We start from the raw sequence: 13,978 nt of genomic DNA on the forward strand, positions 1-13,978 counted from the left end.
TTTTCAGTTTGAAAACCCATTTGCTTCCAATGGCTTGGTAGCCATCTGGCAAATCGACCAAATCCCATACTTGGTTTTCAGACATGGAGTCTAATTCAGATTGCATGGCTTCTTGCCATTGCTTGGAGCTAGGGCTCGTCATAGCTTGTTTGTAAGTCGCAGGTTCATCACTTTCAAGTAATAGAACGTTATAGCTCTCGTTCGTCAAAATACCTAAGTACCTTTCCGGTTGAGATCTATATCTTTGCGATCTACGCGGGGTAACATTTCTAGATTGACCATGATTCTCACCAGATTCTTCTAAAGATCTCTGAGTTTCATCCTGAATGTCATCTTGAGCATTCTCTAGAGTTTGTTGTTCGACTCGAATTTCTTCGAGGTCTACTTTTCTCCCACTTGTCATTTTGGAAATGTGATCTTTCTCCAAAAAGACACCATCTCGAGCAACAAACACCTTGTTCTCAGATGTATTGTAGAAGTAATACCCCTTTGTTTCCTTTGGATAGCCCACAAGGATACATTTGTCAGATTTTGGATGAAGTTTGTCTGAAATTAATCGTTTGACGTATACTTCACATCCCCAAATCTTAAGAAAAGACACTATTGGAGGCTTTCCAAACCATAACTCATATGGAGTCTTTTCAACAGCTTTAGGCGGAGCTCTATTTATAGTGAGTGCAGCTGTATTTAGTGCATGTCCCCAAAATTCTAATGGAAGTTCGGCCTGACCCATCATTGACCTGACCATGTCTAGCAAGGTTCTGTTCCTCCGTTCCGACACACCGTTCCATTGTGGTGTTCTAGGAGGAGTCAATTCTGATAGAATTCCACATTCTTTCAGATGGTCATCAAATTCATAGCTCAGATATTCACCGCCTCTGTCAGACCGCAGTGCCTTAATCTTCTTGCCTAATTGATTCTCTACTTCACTCTGAAATTCCTTGATTTTGTTAAAGGATTCAGACTTATGCTTCATTAGGTAGACATAACCATATCTACTGAAGTCATCAGTGAAAGTGATAAAGTAGCTGAAACCACCTCTAGCATTTGTACTCATTGGTCCACATACATCTGTATGGATTAAACCCAATAGTACATTTTCTCTTTCTCCAACTTTAGAGAAAGGTTGCTTTGTCATTTTGCCAAGTAAACATGATTCGCATTTACCATAATCCTCTAAGTCAAATGGTTCTAGAATTCCTTCCTTTTGAAGTCTTTCTAAGCGTTTCAAGTTTATATGGCCTAATCGACAATGCCACAGATAGGTGAGATCTGAATCATCCTTTTTGGCCTTTTTGGTATTTATGTTATATACTTGTTTGTCGTGATCTAATAAATAAAGTCCATTGACTAATCTAGCAGATCCATAAAACATCTCTTTAAAATAAAACGAACAACTATTGTCTTTTATTAAAAAGGAAAATCCCTTAGCATCTAAGCAAGAAACTGAAATGATGTTTTTTAGTAAGACTTGGAACATGGAAACACTCTTCCAGTTCCAAAACTAGCCCGGAAGGCAACGACAAATAATAAGTTCCTACAGCTAATGCAGCAATCCGTGCTCCATTTCCCACTCGTAGGTCGACTTCTCCCTTGCTTAACTTTCTACTTCTTCTTAGTCCCTGTGGATTGGAACATAAGTGTGAGCCACAACCTGTATCTAATACCCAAGAAGTTGAATTAGCAAGTATACAGTCTATAACGAAAATACCTGAAGATGGAACGACTGTTCCGTTCTTCTGATCTTCCTTTAGCTTCAAGCAATCTCTCTTCCAATGCCCTTTCTTCTTGCAGTAGAAGCATTCGGATTCAGAAGTGGGTTGACTGACCTACCTCTTTACAGATTTGGCGCCAGTTTGCTTAGTTGGGCTGGCCTTGTTGCCACCTTTCTTAGCATTCCTCTTCTTTCCAGATTTCTTGAACTTGCCCCCACGCACCATAAGCACATCCTGCTTATCACTTTTGAGCGTCTTTTCAGCGGTCTTCAGCATACCGTGAAGCTCAGTGAGCGTTTTGTCCAGACTATTCATACTGTAGTTCAGTTTGAACTGATCATACCCGTTATGAAGAGAATGGAGGATGGTGTCTATAGCCATTTCCTGAGAAAATTGCTGATCCAGCCGACTCATATTCTCAATGAGTCCAATCATTTTGAGAACATGTGGACTTACGGGCTCGCCTTTCTTTAGCTTGGTCTCAAGAATTTGCCTATGAGTCTCGAATCTTTCGACTCGAGCCAGATCTTGGAACATGTTCTTCAACTCACTGATGATTGTGAAAGCATCTGAGTTGTTGAACGTTTTCTGCAGATCTGCACTCATGGTGGCGAGCATTAGACATTTCACATCCTTGTTGGCATCAATCCAACGATTGAGGGCTGCCTGAGTGACCCCGTCGCCTGCGGCTTCGGGCATCGCCTCTTCTAGGACATACTCCTTTTCTTCCTGCATAAGAACTATTTGCAAGTTCCTTTTCCAGTCAAGGAAGTTTTTTTCCGCTCAACTTCTCCTTTTCGAGAATTGATCGAATGTTGAATGAATTGTTGTTTGCCATAGTTAAAACTACAATTGAAAAGAATAAACAAATAAATAACCATTCACAGTTTCTCTTAATAAACTTAAATTCTAGCATACATGCATAATTCAATGTTCATTAAGCATTTTATTCAAGTTATGTGTTCCGGCAGGTGTGAATAAAATGATTCCAAGATCCTAAAATCATTGAAGAACTAAGCACAGTTTGTCGACTTAATCCTAAAACATCTTAGGTAAGCAAAAGCCTTTTGCTAATAGTCTAGAAACTATTCTTGGTTGATAGGTACGTCTAAGAACTTATTGAAGGAATTATGTCCTTAGACATTTCCGGCAATTACTAAATACAAATAGGAATTAATTATGAAGATAATAAGTTAATTATTTTAGTAATCATATTTGCTTGCTAGAGAATAAATGTGATTAGTAGGACAATATTGATTGGACCTACAACTAAAATAATTTAATCCTATAAGGTCACACATATAAGCACTAATTGGAATGGGCCCAAAAGGCCCGATGGCAACCGGTCTATTAAGGGAAAGAATGTTGGGCTTTGGTTTTGTGTTAACCTAAAACTCTCACATTATAATAGTTATAATGTCAGGGATTTAGAAATCACGTTCATTCAATATCTGACAAAAAGAAAAACACAAAAACCCTAATTCTATTTCTCTGAAACGTCGTTCTTCCCAAACAAAGCAAGAGATTGATCGTGATCGTTCTCTTCCGTACTAGCATACGTGGGATTCAATTGGTGCTTGTGGACTAAGTAGAGGAGCAACAAGTGGGCCTCTAAGATCTTTGAAGCTTGCATACGAACGGGAGAACACGCTACAAAGGTGATTATTCTTTCGACTTAATCTGATCTATATTATTGTTATGCATGTGATCCTGTGATAGATGTTAGGAAATTGTTTCCTGAAATTCCGCTTTATGCATCTATATGTTCCTACAGTGGTATCAGTTTTAGCCTCTTGCATAATATTTTATGATCATGATTGTATGCAACATTATTAGTTTGATTCAATTAAGGGAAGATTTATTTATGGCTTGAATTTGCACAATTAATATATGATATTAATTGATTGGAATCATTAAATCGTGATTTAATTAATTTTTGCTCAAAATAAATTTATAAAATTCCGAAATTTTTGTCACAGGGTCGAAATTAACAGTTAATATCACATAAAAATTTTCGGATTTTTTAAAATTAAATTCGTCAGATTTTAAATTATTTAGTGGTTAATAAGATTAATCATGGAAATAATTTGTTAACAATTAAAGATTTGATTTTTAATTTGTTAAATAAATCTACTGATTATCCCCTAATTTTTATACAATAGCCGAAATTTTTTGGTAATTTTTTAACTAATTTTCGGAATTTTTGTATATTAATTATTGAATTTGGTTAATTTTTATGTTTAATTCGATTAATCATAAAATTTAAGGATAACAATTAAAATTTTTGATTTTATTTGTTAAGAAAATTCAATAGATCTGCCTGGTAATTTAATTCGAATTTTTCGGACTATAATTGTTATTTTCTTGAATTATTTGAATAAAATGAGATAATTATGCCTTAAATTTTGAATTCTTGTTAGATTTAATTTTAATAAAGAGTTTAAATTGAAATCTAACTTCTAACAACCCTAAAATTCAGTTTAAGGATTGTTAATTTATTCAAATTTTTTGCCATTATTTTCGGATAATTAAACCCTAATTAAATTGTTAATCTTTAACAAAAGTTGAATAAAGATTAATTTAATTTAGGTAATTGTTACCCAAATTAAAATAACAACCTCCATGGCTGGGTGGCCACCACCCGCGACGGTGAAGCCACGGTGGAGGGATAATTAGGGCGGCGTTCCGGCGGGAAAAGGGGCGGCGGATGGGCGGCAGTAAGGCAGCGTAGGATCGTGCTGTTGCAACTGAATGGCAGTTGCGATGGACTCGTCGTTTTGGCCTGGCTCGCTGCTCGGCCGGGCTGCCGGATTATTCTGGTGGTCGGGTCGGTCGGCGTGACTGGGTCAGGAAGATGACCGGCGTGAAGGGATTTTTCTGTGCTTCACGGCGAGGCAGGGGTGGGTCTCATGCCTGCCTGCTGTTCTCTTGCTTTAAAACAATAAAAAAAAAAGAGAAAAGAAGAAAGGGGATTTTTCAAAATCAGTTTGAGTACTTGAATTAAAAGTCCAATTGAATGTATCAGCTCTTTTAAATCAGTTTTGGAAGTTGGAAATACAATTAATTTCCAAAAAGTTTGAGTAATTTGATTTTTTTTTTTTTAAAATTGGAAAATCAGATCTTCGTTTTGAGCATAATTCGTAATTTTCAATGAATGCAAATTCTAGATTAATGAGATTATTCTAGCCATATTTAAATAGTAATTGAATTAAAATAATGTTAAACTTAAATTGTTTAAGTTTTTAGTATTATTTTGGAAATGTTATTTGCTTATTAATAGTTAATAAGTAAATAATTTTTGTCTAATATATTTTAATATTATATGCGTGTATGGAATATTATGATATTTTGTTACAGGCAAGTGACTAGTATGGCCCAAAATAGGATAGAAAATACGATATGCGTATCGTTTTGTATTCTTGTAAATTTTGAAACACGATCTGCGCATCGTTCTGTATTGTTGTAATTTAATTTAAAAGTTTAAATTAGATTATAAAGTTCGTATTATGAGTTCGATGAAGTAAGAAGGTTCAATAAAAAATTCAAGGATGGAGATCCAAGAAAGATGAACAGGAACCCAAGAAGATTTGAGCTTATTTTTTAGGGGCCATACTAGGATCACATTTATTTTTATGCATTTTATATTGCCTTAAAATGCTTTTTGAGTTTATGTATGTGGTTATTTAAAGCAATGTGTTCACTTTTAATTAACCAACATAGTAAACTTAGGTCCCAAAATAATATTGAGTTTAAGTGCTTTTCCATACAACACCTATAAAGCCTTAGATCATGAGTAATAGGTTCTGCCAAAGCAGGGTGTTGCTTATAATTCCGGGGATAGTAGGGTAGGTTTTTTGAAACTTACATGTTAATGTTTGGTTTAACTCAACAAAACTATCAAAAGACAAAGTTTTGGGTTTTGAAGCTAAGAGATAGGAAAATACAAAGAGTTGTTAACCTGTCTACCAAGAGTTATAATCAGTTATAATTAGTAAAATGTTTACTTACCTCGAATACTATAAATTAAAGTAGCAGGGCCAAAGTCCGTTGAATTGTAGTGGGAGGGGATCTTGGTTAATTCTTTATTCAATGGGGACTTCTAATTTTGAATAAAGGGTAGTAGTGAATTGAATTTGTTTAATTTCTACTTTTGATAAACATTATATTGAATCTTGCTTTACTTTTTATTGTAGTTATCATGTCTGGTGCAAACAACTCTACTTTTAACTTGCGCCCTCTAATTGAAAAAGACAAACTGAATGCTACCAACTTCCTACAATGGCAAATGGCTGTAAGAATTGTTCTCAGAGCGGAAGGAAAAGAAAGTGTTCTTGACAATCCTCTCCCTGAACCCTTGCCAGTAAATGCTACTGCAGCTCAAAAGCGAGCTAGACAAACTCTAGAGGATAACTCCTTGCAAGTAACATGCTTGATGCTTGCTTGCATGGAACCGGAGTATCAAAAACGTTTTGATGGTCTGGATGCCTACAGCATAATCCAGCAACTGAAAACTTTGTTTCAGAAAAATGCTAGATTGGAGAGATTTGAAGCAAACTGCAAACTTCTGGATTCCAAGTTGGAAGAGGGGAAGCCCGTTGGTCCGCATGTGTTCGATTTGATTGGACATTTTCAGACCATGGAGAAATTGGGTTTCCCTTATCCTAAGGACCTGGCAACTGACATAGTCATCAGATCCTTGCCTGAAGATTTTCATAACTTTAAGTTGAACTTCTACATGCAAGGAGGGGAGGCTACCCTGCAAGAGTTGCATGGTTCACTAATTCAGGCTGAGAGAAACTTACCAAGTAAACCTAAACATAAGGATGTTCTAATGGTTAGTAAAGGTAAGCAGTTCAAGAAGAAAGGGGCTCCCATGAAGAAGAACAAGGGCAAGGTAGTTGCCAATGAGAACTCTTCAACCAAGCCAAAGGCCACTCCCAAGGCTAAGGTAGCTGCTCAACATGAGTGCTACCACTGCCACAAGATTGGTCATTGGAAGAGGAACTGCCCCAAATATCTGGAGGATAAGAAGACTGGTGCTTTAACTTCAGGTATCTATGTCATAGAAGTTAATTTAGCTACAACTGCTTCTTGGGTATTTGATACCGCTTGTGGATCTCACATTATTGGTAATGTGCAGGGACTAAAAAGAAGTAGGAGCTTGAGCAAAGGCGAAGTGGATCTCCGAGTAGGCAATGGTGCAAGAGTTGCTGCTTTAGCTGTAGGAGATTATAGTTTACGCTTGCCTTCTGGTTTAATATTAGAACTTTATAATTGTTATTACGTTCCAGTTATTACCAAGAACATAATTTCTATTCCGATTTTGGATTCGGAAGGTTTTTCATTTCAAATTATGAATAATTGTTGTTCAGCATATTTGAATGGTATGTTCTATGTCTCTGCTAAATTATCAAATGGTTTGTATGTACTAGACTTACAAAACCATATCTATCACATAGAAAACAAGAAACACAAACCAAATGATTTGAACCCTACTTACCTATGGCATTGTCGATTAGGCCACATAAGCTCAAAGCGCATAGAGAAACTTCATAAGGATGGAATTCTCAAATCATTTGATTTTGAATCATTTGAAGTATGTGAGTTTTGCTTAATGGGGAAAATGACAAAATCTCCTTTCACAGGCTCAAGTGAAAGGGCCAATGATCTTTTAGCCCTCATACATACTGATGTGTGCGGACCTATGAGTACTTTGGCTAGGGGAGGGTACGGGTATTTCATTACTTTTACTGATGATGTGAGCAGATTTGGATATGTTTACCTCATGCGACATAAGTCGGAATCCTTTGAAAAGTTCAAGGAATTCCAAAATGAAGTACAAAACCAACTTGGAAAGAAAATTAAAGCATTGCGATCCGATCGTGGTGGTGAATATTTATCTCAAGAGTTTGGTGATCATTTGAAAGATTGTGGAATACTTTCGCAATTGACTCCACCAGGGACACCACAATTGAATGGGGTTTCCGAAAGAAGGAACCGAACTCTATTAGATATGGTTCGGTCCATGATGAGTCTTGCTAACCTTCCTGCCTCATTTTGGGGATTTGCGCTTGAAACAACGGCATTCACACTCAACAGAGCTCCGTCCAAAGCAGTAGAAAAGACGCCATATGAGATGTGGACTGGAAAAGTTCCAAAATTGTCTTTTCTAAGGACATGGGGTTGTGAAGTTTATGTAAAACGTTTACTTTCTGATAAGCTTTCACCCAAGTCCGATAAGTGTCTTTTTGTGGGTTACCCAAAACAGACTAAGGGATACTACTTCTACAACCAAAGCGAAAACAAAGTGTTTGTTGCTCGCGATGGTGTCTTTCTGGAAAAGGAGTTTATTTCCAGAAAAACAAGTGGGAGTAATGTATATCTCGAAGAAATTCGAGATGAGCAACAAATGGATGAGGTTCACACCTCGTCAGAGACGACCCAACATGAAAATGCTCAGGAGGCGGTGCATTCCATTCATGCGCCTTCTACCGTCCCACTTGGAGATAATCCATGCGAAGTCCCTCAACCTAATGAGGTGGAAACTTCTCCTGTTGTTCCCCAATGTAGGTCTAGTAGGACTTTCATTCCGTCAAAGAGATATATTGATTTCCTTTTGACTGAAAGTTCTGAAATAGAGATTTTAAAACATGAGGAACCTACTAGCTACACAAATTCTTTGACGAGTCAAGACTCCGAGAAATGGCTTGAAGCCATGAGATCCGAAATGGATTCGATGTTTGAAAATCAAGTATGGGACTTGGTTGCTTTGCCTGATGGGGTTAAACCCATAGGTTGCAAATGAATTTTCAAACTGAAAAAGGACAAAGATGGAAACATTGATGTCTTTAAGGCAAGACTAGTGGCAAAAGGTTTTAGACAAATTCATGGTATTGACTATGATGAAACCTTCTCAACAGTAGCCATGCTGAAATCCATTAGGATAATTCTTGCGATTGCTGCCTTTCATGACTATGAGATCTGGCAGATGGACGTCAAAACCGCTTTCTTGAATGGGTTCTTGAAAGAGGATGTGTACATGACACAACCACAAGGTTTTGAAGATCCAAACAGTCCAAGAAAAGTTTGCAAGCTTAAGAAGTCCATTTATGGGCTTAAGCAAGCATCCCGGAGTTGGAACCTCAGATTTGATGAGGCAGTCAAATCTTTTGGCTTCCTCAGAAATGAAGAGGAATCTTGTATGTACAAGAAGTTGAGTGGGAGTAGTATTGCTTTCCTAGTCTTGTATGTGGATGACATACTTCTCATAGGAAACGACAAGACCATGCTTGAGTCAGTCAAGGAATGGCTTAAAAGTTGTTTTTGCATGAAAGACCTAGGAGAAGCTGAATACATCTTGGGAATAAGGATCCATAGAGATAGATCCAAAAGGCTGATTGGACTTAGCCAAGAGACTTATATTGATAAGGTTCTTGCAAGGTTCAAGCTGGAAAACTCCAAAAGAGGTTTCATTCCCATGCAACATGGCATTTCACTTGGCAAGACTCAGTGTCCTTCGACACCTGATGAGGTCAAGCGCATGAGTAATGTTCCTTATGCCTCTGCAGTAGGGTCCATTATGTATGCCATGGTATGCACTCGACCGGATGTTGCATATGCTTTGAGTATGTGCAGCAGATACCAGTCAAACCCAGGAGAGGCGCACTGGATGGCAGCAAAGAATATCCTTAAGTACTTAAGAAGGACTAAGGATGATTTCTTGGTCTATGGTGGAGATAATGAGTTGGTTGCCACTGGATACACCGATGCAAGTTTCCAAAGTGACAAAGATGATTTTCGATCACAATCTGGTTTCATATTTTGTCTCAATGGAGGGGCTGTGAGCTGGAAGAGTTCTAAGCAGAGTACCATCGCAGATTCTACAACAGAGGCTGAGTATATTGCAGCAAGTGATGCAGCAAAAGAAGCTGTTTGGATCAAAAAGTTCATTAGTGAACTTGGTGTAGTTCCTAGCATTGAAAATGGCATTGAGTTGTATTGTGACAACAATGGTGCCATTTCCCAGTCCAAGGAACCCAGATCGCACCAAAAATCCAAACATGTGCTCAGGAGATTCCATCTTATTCGAGAGATCGTTGAAAGAGGGGATGTGAAAGTAAGCAAGGTTCATACTGAGGATAACGTGGCTGATCCTCTGACTAAACCGCTTGCTCAACCTAAGCATGAGAGTCATACTAGGTCTATGGGGCTTAGGCATATGGGAGAATGGCTTTAGTTTGTTTACTTTATGTTTACAATTGTAAAGACATTTATTATGTTTTGAATGTTTATCAATAAAAGTTCATTCTTATTTAATTGTTTGGTTTAGTATTAAATAAAATGCCCAAATAACTTGTGTTTTCAAATAGGATTATCGAAAACGTTTTGATAATGGAACCCTATAAAGTGAACTGAAATCACAACTTATTAAGTCCCTAGTCTGAATCACTAAATTGGACATAAGTGATTTATGAGAAGACTAGCATGTAATTAATTGATAGTGCAGTTCCATGGGCTATGGAGACATAGGGATGTCTAATTGATTATATGGATGTGTACTTGATGCATTGAGACTTGACCTAACTAGATTCTAAAAGTAGAATCAAAATTCTATATTTAGTGGATTCCTTAGACATGAGTATGTCTTAATAACCATGAGACAATTAGTTTAACATTGACTCTGTTAAACGCCGCGCCGTAAAAGGAGGTTATAAAAGCAGTGACCAGGTGGGCTAAGAATTGAGTGGGAGTTATGGTCATACAAGAGTGAATAAGTCCTCCTATTTGATAGGAATGGTGTCTGGGCCTCTTGATGAGCGAGAACTGAAAAATTGCATGGCCATGCGGAATGGGATTAAAATGTTAATCTTTATTTGAACAGTTCGAACTCGGCGATCAAGAAACTAGAATTTGAGAATAACAGTGTGTTATCAAATTTTGGCATTAAGAGACTTAAGGAATTTAGCATTGCTTTCTTGTCTTCGGACAAGTGGGAGATTGAAGGAATTATGTCCTTAGACATTTCCGGCAATTACTAAATACAAATAGGAATTAATTATGAAGATAATAAGTTAATTATTTTAGTAATCATATTTGCTTGCTAGATAATAAATGTGATTAGTAGGACAATATTGATTGGACCTACAACTAAAATAATTTAATCCTATAAGGTCACACATATAAGCACTAATTGGAATGGGCCCAAAAGGCCCGATGGCAACCGGTCTATTAAGGGAAAGAATGTTGGGCTTTGGTTTTGTGTTAACCTAAAACTCTCACATTATAATAGTTATAATGTCAGGGATTTAGAAATCACGTTCATTCAATATCTGACAAAAAGAAAAACACAAAACCCTAATTCTATTTCTCTGAAACGTCGTTCTTCCCAAACAAAGCAAGAGATTGATCGTGATCGTTCTCTTCCGTACTAGCATACGTGGGATTCAATTGGTGCTTGTGGACTAAGTAGAGGAGCAACAAGTGGGGCTCTAAGATCTTTGAAGCTTGCATACGAACGGGAGAACACGCTACAAAGGTGATTATTCTTTCGACTTAATCTGATCTATATTATTGTTATGCATGTGATCCAGTGATAGATGTTAGGAAATTGTTTCCTGAAATTCCGCTTTATGCATCTATATGTTCCTACACTTATTAGGTAAACCTATCGATTTTGCCACGACATAAAAGGACTCCTTACTTATATCGTTGAGTTTCACCAAAACTAACATGTACTCACAATTATTTGTGTACCTTGCCCCTTTAGGACCAATAAGTAACACCTCGCTGAGCGAAAACTATTACTAGATTGATGTAAAGGATATCCAAGCAAGTGTATATTTTGGCATGGCACCTTTTAACTCAATTTTTAAGTTTGGAACTTAAGGCTCTTACTATGTTGGTTAGATTTTAAGTGAACTAAAATCCTTAATCATGCAACATAATCAAGCCGTAATCTCATGCATTTTAAGACATATTTAAAGCAATAAATAACTTAAAACATGCATAAGATAAATGTGATCTAGTATGGCCCGACTTCATCTTGAAGCTTCAACTTCAACGTCCGTCTTGAAAATCTCCGTGGGAGGCACCATTTTCTTCAAATAGAATAAGCTATAATTAAAACTAATTACAACTATTTGATGGTACGCAGACCATATTTGAATTGAAAAACAACTTTGGTACTTTAGACCAATTCCATTCAAATTAATGGTACGCAGACCATATTTTCTATCCTATTTGGGCCATACTAGTCACTTCATAACCTGCAAAACAGTACATATACAATATATACCATTCACCCATTCATTATCATGAATGACCCACATAGCTGGTTAGTAAAACACATTATGCATCACATAAACATTTGCAGCAATTAATCAAGGGCACCAATAATCTACAAATTATTCAGTCCTTATTAATTCTAATCAAGTTGTTTTAACCTTAAGGATTTGTAGACCTAATCAAGAGTTTATGACTAAAAATGCTCCCACTTAAACCAATAAATTCATATGCTTTACTAATTTTAAACATAAAAATGTATTTCTAGTCTAACCGGAAACATACAAATTTAATTAAAATTTAAAGCTCATATAAATTTATAATTGAATCCATAAATTTAATTTAATTTCAGTCGTATTAAAATTAATTCATGATTTTAATTTTAGTAAAATAATTAGAATAAATAAAATTTATTATAATTACAATATTCAAAATTAAAATCCAAGAAAATAATTTAAATTATTAATTTTAAAATTAATTAAAATTACGTAAACTGAAAATCTCAAATTAAAATTTCAAAACGATCTAATCGCAACGCAACAACCCCACGCAACGCACGCCCATGGGCCACACGCACACAGCCATCGCTGGCCATGTGCGCGCAGCCTATGCGCTGCATCGCATCGCTGCTGCTCCCCGTCGCAAGGCATCAATCGAACACGCGAGCTGGTGCTCGCTGCGCGCGCCAGCGCTCGATGCACGCGAGCCATCGCTCGCTACGCTCGCTTGCCAGCGCTCGATCCATGCGAGCCATCGCTCGCTGCGCGCCTGCCTTTCCCGCACGCGAGCTTGCGCTCATCGCACGAGGCAGCAGTATGCGAGCTGGCGCTCGCTGTGCGCGAACCATCGACGCTGTGCGTAGCGCTCATGGCACGCGAGCTTGCGCTCGCTGCGCGCGAGGCTCCGCATGCTTGCGCGAGGCAGTGCGCGCTGTGGCGCAGCACGCTTGCTGCCCACTCGCGACTGCTCGTGCCTTGCTCTCGCCCCTGCCCACACGCCCATTGCTCACAGCCCACGACACAAGGCAGGGCTGCTGCCTTGTGCTCGTGCACCATGCCCTTGCTCGCTGCATTCGTACCGCATGGGCGACGAGCTCCCTTGCTCGTCGTCGCATGCCCGCACTATACAACACCCCTTAAGGGTAACACGTAGCGTCCATTGCTTTGTGCGTGCAAGTTATACGAGCGAGTCGCATAAAAATTAAAAATTTATATTCAAAATTAATGACAAATTAATAAATAATATTAATTTCATAATTTTAGGGCGAAAAATCGAAAATTTATTATTTAATTGATTTCCGATTAACATGGATTCAAGTCTAGGTCATAAAAATTTAAAATTTAACATAAATTTACAATTTTTATGGTGGTTTTTAATCATAGGTATCTAATTAAATTATAACTAATTATGAAAATCAAATTAATTCTAAATTATTCCAATTTTCAACAAATTAATCATAATTACAAATTAGATTGTATAATTAACAAGGTTAGGCATTCAAACTTGTTAAACATATACAGTAGGTCAATCAAAAATTCAAGATTTATCAACAAGAATCGCAAATATTTAATTTAACATCTTAAATTTACGAAATTTTGCATTCGAAAAACTAAAACCTCCGAAAAGTCATAGTTAGGCTTCGAATTTGAGAATTCTGGGTTCGGCCGAAAATTATTATTTTTGTCAAAATTTTAGAATGTCTTTTACATGCGGAATTGACACAAAAATCACTCGATTTGGATGAGTAACGAAGAAACTGCCGAAAAACTGCGTACGTATAATTAAATAAACGCAATTTGCAATTAATTAACAATTACGAAAATTAATCACCCCTTTTAATTCTTGCAAATTTGTAATATTTATCCATGTTTATGCAATTTAGATTATGAAAATAATAAGAGGCTCGTGATACTATTGTTAGGTTATGATTCATATGACAAAACATAAATCATGCGGAAAAACCATAAAGCCAGGAAAGCATA

This window comes from Spinacia oleracea, chromosome 4 (assembly GCF_020520425.1).
Source record: "Spinacia oleracea cultivar Varoflay chromosome 4, BTI_SOV_V1, whole genome shotgun sequence".
Taxonomy (NCBI): domain Eukaryota; kingdom Viridiplantae; phylum Streptophyta; class Magnoliopsida; order Caryophyllales; family Amaranthaceae; genus Spinacia; species Spinacia oleracea.